The sequence below is a fragment of the Pinus tabuliformis genome, chromosome 2_1 (assembly GCF_031772625.1).
Source record: "Pinus tabuliformis cultivar Carrire ecotype Pingquan chromosome 2_1, CPIR1, whole genome shotgun sequence".
Lineage (NCBI taxonomy): Eukaryota > Viridiplantae > Streptophyta > Pinopsida > Pinales > Pinaceae > Pinus > Pinus tabuliformis.
Window position 1 is genome coordinate 638,278,681 of NC_142299.1, and position 11,750 is coordinate 638,290,430.

Sequence of the window (11,750 nt, forward strand, 5' to 3'; positions counted from 1 at the left end):
AACATTGGATGAAGTGGTCACACTTAATATTATTTGGCCGTTGCTAAATTTTAAAAATATATGCCATTGCCGTGGTTCACCAATAACAATTGTTTTAATTAAAATACATGTGTTCTACAAAATAAGGTGGCATGGCTCACGATAGTGTTGTGGGAGGTAGGTTAGGATTTGATGAGTTAGATTTTGTTTTAATTAAAATACATGTGTTCTACGAAATAAGGTGGCATGGCTCACGACGGTGTTGTGGGAGGTATGTTAGGATTTGATGAGTAGATTTTTTATTATTATTATTAATTTGTTTAGTAGGATTTTATTAATATTAAAAGATTTTATATTGAAAGTTATTTAAAAGACATTTAAAACTTTGATTTGGGAGATTTTGTTTTCTATCCGGGATAAGTATAGGTATTGCCAAATTTACAGACGACCAAAAAGATGAGTTGATAATACCTTATTTTTGATATCTGAGATCTGGAGATTATAACACATAATTTTTCATTTCCTAGACCCACTAGGGCTCTGTAACTGAGCTAGGTAAATCCAAAAAGGAGCTACAGTAATGTATATAGTCACCCAAAAACTAAGCTGACAAAAACATCATGATGTTGTTCACACAAAAAACACAAATTGTCACCCACAACAGAACAACAGACAAAGTGCTTGGTGGACTTGCTAGTCCAAGATGATTATTGGCGATGTGGTGGAAGGGTTGGCATGAGGAGAGGCCTGAGTTTGAGTGTTAATGACCGCTAGCACCTCTTGTTGCTCATTTGATTTAGTTTCTGAATTAGAAACCACATAACGTTCTACTCGAGACAGTCTGACCACTATATCATCCAAGTTATATCTGATATCCCTCAGAATTCTCTTGATCTCCTCCTGTCCTGCAAACAACTTGTAGTTGTCTACTTGCTTATCTCTAATTACCATGTTGAGTAGAGTTTCCAGTTGTTGATGTAGGTTAATGGAATGAAGGAAGTGAAGCTTTCTCTTGTGAAACTTCCCCAGTTCTGGTACCCACTTGAGGTTGTTGCCTCCTATCTCTGAATCTGAGAAATAAACATGATCCCCAAACTCTTTTGCCTCTAGATGGAGAATTTCCTTATGGACTTCTAGAGGAGCTGCCTCGAAAAAGTTGGCAATAGATTCCCATCCAAAAAGATGTCGTCGTTGCATCGAAGGTGACTTAGGAGTGCCACCATGGCAACTAAGAAGGCATTGCTGAGGAGCCATAAAGGTGATTGACCTGCAATGCAAACAAATAGAAATTGTGGTATATTGACCAACTCTGATGGACGAAACCAAGGGATAGCAAGGTTCGCTAACGAGAGGGGCCACAAACACTAAGGGGACACCATAGATAGACTTATGTGAACGAAAAATAAAACTTGAAAAACCACGACATTGGCAGACTGGGAACTACCCATAACCCCAAAATTTATGAACATTGTTTACTGAAGGAGCTGGAAGGACTTTCAAAATTGAAATATTAACAAAACCATAAACCCTATTAAAACCAAATAGAGAAGGTACCAGGGTACCACACTCCACAGACCACAATTGGGCAACTGAAGGAAATCCCAGCAGGGTCTGAGTTATGAGGAGTCGTTGAGGGTAATATTGCAACCAGTTCAAACGATGAACCAAACCCCAAATTGTGAAGGAAAAGTACAAAGAACATTGACCCCTCTGAATAAGAAACAATGGAGCCAAAAACAAGGTAAATGATGAGCAGTTACAAACCAAAAGACTAAGATATGACCTAACCTCTACAAGGCTATGACACAACCATACATTAACAACCTGAGTAAAATAACATAATAGCATACCTCTGCACCAACCTAAATAGAACAATGATTACAGATACACACAGGCCGCAACATTGACACTATATTTCGGCCACCTTGAGTCTATGGCCATGCAAATATAATGAGTTGAGGACATGAGAGACCAAGCATGTAGAATGAGGTAAAGAGTATGAACGCTCTTCATGGCGAGTCAGGTGTAGTGTATAGGTCAATACTCTATCCTTCCAAGACCTTTGAACATGATTTGCTCATAAATGAGCTTACCTCGGTTGTCAGAGGTGACTTTGCTCGCATGCAATCCACCATGAGAGGGGTATCCCAGCTGAGAGTAAGCAAAAGACATTTTGTTGGAAGGGAACTTAACGTAAACAAAAACGCTACCTCCCACCTGCTCACATTTAAGTCAATCAAACTTGAACAGGTGTGAAAAGGCTAGGGATCCAAAAAAAATCAACGTGAAGGGCATGTTGTGCCAAGTGTAGAGCAGAGCTATGACACTGAGGACTGCCACCCTATTAACCAATCAAATAGTGTTGCATGTTAATAATTATTTTACCCTCATTAAATTGCCACCGAAAAACCATTTTAGCGTTAAACCAGATGCTGACTGAAACTCCAGTGATATCTCCTGCCATGAAAATTTGGTCGTGAAAGCACCCGCATCAAGGAGGATTTGATGAATTAGATAATCAGACAATATATAATAGTTTGGCCTTACAGGTATGGAGCCTGGTGAAAGGCCAATTATTTGATTCTTTTTTTCCTCTTTTTTAAAACCAATGAGAACATAGGCAAAATATTTTGCATTATATTGTAATTTTGTATATTGAAAAATTGAAGGAAAAGTAATTTGTTTCACCTTACTCGGTGAAATGGCAATATAATAAAAGATGTTTTTGAGTTCATTAATTTATAATTGACAAATCTAATAAATGATGTACCTAAATATAATAAATGATGTACCTAAATTCCTTTGTCTATGATAATTAAGAGGTCTGAGTTATTTCTTGTAGTTTAATAAATGATGAGTTGATTCAATTAAGTAAAATATCATGAAGTTATATAATTATAGTTGAGTGTAAAATGTAAGTTATGATTATGGTTTGGAGTATGCCTTAAAACTGCTTTTGCTAAGAGTTCGTCTTCCTCTGACATAAGGAAACAGGTTAATGGCCTAAGATCCAGAGGCATCTAGCAAGAGTGAAAGTTTGCCCCCTCACAGATCACCAATGGGTAATTACAGGTAGTGTGGTTTTCCTCAAATAACAATAATGAGTCAACTTACATTTGAAGATAACAACAAGTGATGGTTGTCGCCACCATTAGGTTTGACAACATAATTATGATCAATTTTCCCACTGTTTTTTAATAATAATAATAATATTATTATTATTATTATTAAATAAATAAATAAAAATAATATAACATAAGATTATAATAAGTTATAAATATTAGTACTCATGTTATTATTTTTCCTTGAGGAGTAATAATATGTAGAGAAAATACTATGTAATATGTCATTTAAATAAAAAATTGTCAAAGAATTTAATGGAGCAAGTTAAAAAAAAATGTTGAAAAGAATAATGTGGCTACAATTAGAATGTGGATTAGATGAAATCCCAATACTAATGGGAAATGGTGGTATGTGTGTCAATATGTAATGGGGTACTAAGCTAAAGTAATTCATGTAAATGGAGTATTATCATTAACCAAGGGAAAATGAGAAAATGAGATGTAAGTCGATGAAGCTATTTCTTTGATCTTAGGGAAACATATTTTGGGGATAGAAAATGAGGAAAGAGCAATATGAGTAGTATGTAGATAAAATACTATGTAATATGTCATTTTAATACAAAATTGTCAAAGAATTTAATGTAGCAAGTTAAAAAAATGTTGAAAAGAATAATGTGGCTATAATTAAAATGTGGATTAGGTAAAATCCCAATATTAATGGGAAATGGTGGTATGTGTGTCAATATATAATGGGGTACTAAGCTAAAGTAATTCATGTAAATGGAGTATTATCATTAAGCAAGGGAAAATGAGATGTAGTTTGGTGAAGCTATTTCTTTGATCTCAGGGAAATATATTTTGGGGATAGAAAATAAGGAAATTGCAACATAAACAAATATGATATGTTTTCTATAAATTATCTTGAATAAGTATTCCAAAAGGATAAGAACGAGCTTCATAAAAGATGGTTCTAACCTAATGACTTGTAGACATGAAATAGATGCCACAACATAAAAGTAGACGTGAAATAAAAACCAACAATGCATATGGAGAAAAAATAGAGCTCGCATGGGTTTGTACAAGAGATAATCAAATCTAGCCTTAAAATAGTGCTCAAAGTGAAATTTTAAAATAATTTGTTCATTTTCAATTTTGCAAAGTGTGTTCCCTAAATCTTTTGCAGCTCACCATAGATAATTCAGATGGACCAATGATTTTTTATTTTAATATTACCATGTTAGAGCTCTTGATTTGTAGTTTCTTTTCATTTGTTACATTTCTTAAGTTAGGTGAGGTTTGGTTCATATAGAAACCCATCAAGGTTTCTATTGGATTGTGCAGAGGTTAAATTAATATCCACATGGGTTATCTAGATGTTTCCTCAATAGTTACATTAACCATTGAGGTAGGTGAAGATATGACAATGTGAAAGTTGGAAACTCTATCAACACCATAGGTGCACAAGTTACGATTCACACAAATAACACCAAAAAATGATGATATGGAACATGTGAAAGAAGACTCCATCCACAATGAAGTTAAGGGCACAAAAGCAATTGATGGAGTGCTCATATGATTTTCCAGGAAATAATCATGATCACCATTCACAATTCGTTAAAATGGCAATGAAATTTTATTAATGATAAAATTATTTTAGTGAGTGCTTTAGTTTGACATTTTAGTGAAGAATTTATGATGATGAAAATTATCATTTATTGAGATCAATTGTAAAAAAAATGATGGAATATACGTAACATGGAAACTCGTTAGGCACTTCCTCTCATTCTAAATATGGTACTTGATGTAAATTGGTCATTTGCAATTTTTGCAACCTAATCCAACATGGACATCGAATGGAACCTAATAAAAGTCATACAGCTAACCAGTCTGGGGATTTGACCTCGTGACCTCCTACTTATAATTTGCAATACCAAACTACTAAATGTAACCCACTAGACTAAGATCAATTGTAATTTATCATGGATTTGTCAATTAATTAAATAAAAAATATAACAATTTGTTAATATGATAATGAATTATTACTAACGACATGAGTATTTTAGCGAGTTTTTTAGTTTGACATTTTAGTTGAGGATTTATAATGATGACAATCACTATGTTTTTCAACCTATGAATTAATTAAGTGAAAAATATGACAAATTCTTAAAATGGTAATGAAAATTTACGAATGGCATGAGTGTTTTAATGGATGCTTTAGCTTGACATTTTCATTAAGGATTTATGACAATGATGATTCCCATCCATTAAGATCAACTTTGATTTACAAAGCTAGAAAATAAAACTAATCATTTTCATTTATGAAGTTGTTCTTATGATCATCTGAAATGAAATGCCATAGATTCTTTTTGTTCTCAAGCATTAACAAGTTATAGAAAAATGTATTGTTACATATGCTATGAAAATTAGATCTATTGTCTATTTAAGTCGAGAATAACAAGAGTCAATTGGGGTTATCTTGGGTGGTTGGATAGAACCATTATTATCCTCCCCACCCAAGTTGAAATCCATGTTAATGACATGTTGAGCTTTGATGAACATTGTTGTAATGACTTAGAGGCTAAGAAAATCAATTTTAAGTGAGTATAATTGTGGGTTGACCAAATACCAAGAACCTCACTCTTGCTTGAGATGCTGATCTCTCAACCTCACACTGGCCAGGTACCAACAACCTCACTCTTACTTGTGACGTTGATCTCTCAACCTCACTCTTGCCTTCAGGCTGAGAGAGACATTGATTTCTTTCCTTAAAAAATGAAAAAAATTAAGAATTCCAAGAGAGAGATATATTGGTCCTCCTTTATTCATCTCACACATTTTACAAATTCTTTTATGCCAAGATATTTTGGGTCTTATTCACCATCCTAATTCACTATGATACCCATAAAAGATTTGTTCTTTATCTTTACAATATTTATTTTTTCAATAAGCTAACAATAATAAAAATATGTTTGATCCTCTAATTTTAAATTAATAACTTTAATTATCTTATAATTATTATATTTATGCATAATTATAAGTTTATTTACATATTTATTGATTTAATTTTCACTAATAAAATATTATACCAAATATATTAATTACATCTTTATAACTTAAATTTGTATTATGAAATAAATACCTTATTAAATATTTAAATTTTGGATTTTGATTAAAATTTTATATCCATAAATAATAATCATCCTATCATATTTTAAAATCTAGCAAAATTAATGATCCATTATAAACGTGTAAAACTAACTTAATAAACAAAATTAAAACTCAAATTCAAAAAATGTTATTAGAATTACAACACGGTTGAAAATCTTTACATTGAGCAAAATTAAGAAGGCCTTCTCTTTAAAATTGTCTACGAACTAAAATAGACCCCTCTTTTACACACTAACAGCGTTTGTAATCCCTAAATGTGGATCTTTATTGGTTAGTTAAAAATTGTGACACCGCCATAACAAAATTGTCAAAATATGTAAACAAAATTGCAATTTTAACATACAAAAGAAGGAAGGAATAAAAGTCCAACTAATAATTTATAGGCATTTATTGCAAGGCAAGATTCATTTAAAAAAGAGAACACATAAGGCCGTAATGAAGACACTAAGTTCCCTCCTCCTTTTTTGGAGTGGTACTTCCCTTTTAACTTTATAGCTGTCCTTGTACGAATTATATAATTATGAATATTCTCCAAATTGTACAAGGATTTATAAACCATGAAGAAACATATACTTGCAAATTATTAATGATCAGTTTTAAATAACATGTAATTTGGACATAAAAAGGAAGTTTCAGAGAGGCAAATTTGCTATTCTTTGAAGCGGAACCAAAAAGCCTCTATAAAATCTGTAGAGTAAATTTGTTCATAATTTTTTTTTTTTTTTTTTTTTTAATTTAAAATTTATCTAAATCTTTAATAGGGAGAAAAATGAGGTAGCTCAGGAGGTATGGCTAAGCTCATCACTTCACTTTTGAGCAAATGATTTATGAGGGGGTGGTGTGGCCAACTCAAAGCATGTAAGCATTAAGGAAAATGAGGTAGCTTATAAGGTAGCGGCCAAGCCCACCACCTCACTCTTAGCAAATTATTTATGAGGGGGTGGTGTGGCCAACCCCAAGCATGTAAGCATTAATTGTTCATTTAATTATGACAAGTGGGATCTCGCTCTTTCTTTCTGGCTTACAATCTAGTCATTTGTGTATTATAAGGTTGAATGGGCCTGTGCCCCTGTCATAGGTGGGATCTTTTAGGGGTGCTACTAGTGTTGAGGGGCCAACCCAAGAAAGCTCCGCAACACCTTCGGAAAACTCTATCTTGTTTCCTCCTAGAGTGGTTCTATCTACGCTTCTTACCAGACTTGTGGTGAATTATTTTGATATGGGTGAATGCCTTGTTTGAGGGACATGGTTGACTTAGTACCTGCAACATGCGTGGAGAGGCGGGCTAAAAGAGCACATGGTTTGCTTGGATGAGGAAATTCGTAGGCAAGAGTGCATTCTCTAGCGATCTAAGTCACTAATGCTTCTTCCTTCCTTCAACATCTCAAATCTAGTTCGCGAACAAGTTTCTAGTCATGGATATTATCTTATTTCCCACCTGTATTGTCATTTCATTTTGCATTGAGTTAATTGGTCTATATATAGCCAAAACTATTGCATGAGTTGGGCTCTAGGTGCATGACTAGTGGTTGTATGCTGACAATTTGGTTTACTCTCCTGTTGGTAATGTATCTTTTAGCTCTGGGATGTTAAATTCTTTCGTCCAATGTCGGAACCTTTGGTTTGGCTTGTCACATTCTCCCTCATGGTTCTACACGATCCCTTTCAGCTTTCATCCTTCTGTTCTTGATAAACCCTGTCCATGCCCTTGGTACTTCTATCATTTGGGTAGCATGCCTCCACAGTGCATGCGAAGCCATTGAGGTGGCAAAGACCGCAGTCATGCTCAACAACAGGCACAAGAAGTCGTTGATATTTTTCACTCAGTTGTCCCTCCTAAAACTCGTAATAAAGTTCGTCACCTTAAATCCCTTATTGTTATGGAGCACCGAGTGCTTTCATACTCAAAGATACTAGAGGAAGTCTCTCACTGGGTTCCCGACCTTGGTCACACGAGGGGAAGACCCTCTTGGGCAGGGTCTTAAAAGGAAAACATGATGAGAGATATGATATCTATTTTGCATTGATGACGTTAAACGTGCTTAGCAATATCAACGAGTTTCCCTAGAAAGAATGGAGGCCAAGATAGCTCATTTAGAGAGCCACTTTCAACGTGATATTGATACTCCAACTCCTCCAAGATCCAACGCCAAAGATCTTGCACTAGTTACTTCCTCTGATCCCTGATTGTTTGTAATGCCTGATAGCGACTTTATGTACAATAAAATGGTAGCAAATTTTATTTTGGATAATTTTATTATATTGTAGGTGGTTAAAAATATTTGGTTTCCCTCATGAGAGATTGAAACTGCCTACAATAAACTCTATTTAACCTATGTTTGTCTAAATACTATATCTTGATATTATGATATTCTAAGGCAATACAAACATTAACAAATAAAAATAAATTATCCAAACCTACACTTAGATAATTCTCATCATTTTCAATTATTTCTTGTTTAAACAATGTAGGATTAGAAATAGAAATTAAAAAAAGATATATACACTTTGTATTTGGGCGAGAGGCACTTTATAACCCAGTGTAGGGTAGATGTGTAAAAGTTAAGTGTTAGATGTAAATATTTTTTAAATTCATTTTTTTTTATATTGTAATTTTGTTTTTATTAATAAAACTATGAACATTTTTTTAGATAAAAGAAAATCATTATATATATATATATAAACATCCATTTTACCATATAAATTAAAATAATGATTTGTAACCATATTTAAATTTAATTAATAAATACATAAAATTTTAATATTTACAATATAACAAGATTCTTAACCATGAATATTCACTCTCATTTTACCATGGATATTATTAACTTCTAAATAGGTTTTCTTACAATACCATGGGCCAATACCATGACTTATCAATACCACATACCCAAAAACTATAACCAATTTAAAAAATATATATATATATATAAATATTTTATTTTAATTTAATTTTATAACATTTTTAAAATTAAAACTTAATTCTTACAATAAACCTACAATATAATAAGATTCTTAACCATGGATATTATTAACTTGTAAATATGCTATTTTACACTACTATGGGGAATACCATGTCTTATCAATTCCACTTGCCCAAAAACCATAACTCATTTCAAAATCAAAATATTTTATAAATGTTTTATTTTATAACATTTTTTTAAATTAAATCTAAAAACAAAAAGCTATGAGACATGTTGCACTGGTGTAAATGTTTGTAAACATTTACATGTGAGCTCAATTAAAAAATAATGAAATGTTAGAAGTAATTGCCTAGAGAGGTGCTCTCCAACGGAGTAGGGATGTTTTAATGTCATGTAAACATTTTGACTGGGTCAAAATAAAATAAAAAGATTAATAATGATAATTATCAATAGAATATTTTGACTTGGTAAAATTGATGATGATGATGATGATGTGTCCATTAATACCAATGTGGTCTATCAGACCGATAATAGATTAATTGAGACTCTTTAATATTTTATTTCTACGATAAAAAAGAATGGAAATAAGTGTTCCTAGATCACTATAGTTTTGTTGACTTAACAAGTCAAAAAGGTTGGTAGTGTGGAAAATGTTCTGGAAATGAGAACATATATGAGTAAGAGCCAGGCAATCCAAGAGAAAGTGTTTTTCATATTCAACCCTCTTAGTATCGCAAAGGTGATAGATTCTTTCATCCCAAGGTGTTTTGGGAATAAACCAACATCTGATTTCACTTCGAAGCTCATGAGAATTGGTTCTTATCTTCACAATGTTTATTTTCTTCTTAGCATTGGTCAAGACAGAAATATAATTCTGGTTAGCAAGAGTGGAGTTGATCACCTCCTCATAATATCTTAACTTCCTTTTCCCCTCTAACCCCTTATCATCCCACAATCTATCCTTAAATTTGGAAGGAATAATATTTTTAATATTACCCTTCTTCTCTAAGATAATCTCCTCATTTATCCCCCAATAGTTGAACCAAACCTAGGCATCCTTTTACCATCCCTACTTGAGACGAATGTGGGGTTTTGGCTAGAGTTCGAAGAAATTTTGGGGAACCTCTTGGCTTCCATGTTATAAAATTTCTTCTTATACATCAGATACCTAAACATAGTCATGCTTTTGATGGGGGGAAAGCTAGCTTCAATCAAGAGAATATGATAGGTAGTATTTCCTTTAATCTTGAGGTTGCATGTTATAAATTACTTTTGGATCAACTCGATTCTCCTCCACTGTTATCTAGATATACTGCAACCCCAAACCTCGTAGATATATAAATTAACAGGGGGGATGAGAGTCTCAAATAAGAACTTTTTTACTCCAAACCCAAAGATCAATCAACTTACACCTATTTTCAAGCTCATAATAAGATTTATAGCTTCCCATAATCTTTTTCTCAATGCTATAATTCTAGTTGAGTTGATTATGAATATCAATACCTAAATATTTGTATGAAGAAACCTTCTCCAAGTAATTGTTATCATAAATGAAATTATCATGGTTGATCTTTTTGGATTTAATTATCACAACTTTAGTCTTGTCAACATTAACAATCATACCCATCTTAATGTAGTAATCATGGAGGATTTTAAGTTGCTTGTCGAGATCATTATGGCTTCTGGCAAGAAGAATGATATCATCAGCATAAAGGAGAAGAGTAATGACCATATTAACGAGCTTGGGGCCATTGCTTCCCACAATTTCAAAACATTCTTCTAGCTTATTGATGTAAATACCCAAAAAGGTAGGGGGAAGGGGACACCCTTTCTTAATTACAATTAATTATAATTAATAATAAAATTACCCTAGATCCATCTTAACTCTGGATTTACCAAGCGCCGAGAGGATCAAATCTCTTGAGATGCAAACCTCTTTTAGAGTAAAAGGATATTTGATTCCTCTCGACGCTTGGTAGATTTGGAATTAAGATGGATCTAGGCTAGTATGACCAATACTATGAGTATGTTGCAAATTTAACAATAAGTCGTGGGAACAAAAAACATACATTTATATTGTCTCTATTGAAATATAAATTTATTTTTAAGCGTGTGTGAACGAGATAAAGTTGATTTAGACTATAACATATTAGTAATCATGTCTAATTATTATTTAGGAAATTGGGATATTATGTTATTGGAGTATACAATTCTTTTTTGATGTATTGAGGTTTTGTCCATTTTACATTTATGTTAAGACCTTCGTTTCTATTTTTTTCCTCACCATTTTAATATATATATATATATAAAAGTTAGGTATTACATTTCTATTTTATTTTTATAATTTTGGGGTGTTTTTAACATTATATTTTAAATATAGAAAAAGTTTATAAAATTTAATTTATCAAACATTTATGCTGAGATTTTTCTTTAATAAAAGTTCATCACTATATTTGGTTTATATACATTTATAAAAGATAATTTTATAAATTTATTATCTTAATTCTTCAAAAAAATCTTATAAAAATATAGTCTTGAATAAGAAAACATTACATTATAGTTCAACATTTTCTATAATGTTATAACAAACTTATTTTAAAAAACATGAATATGAGGA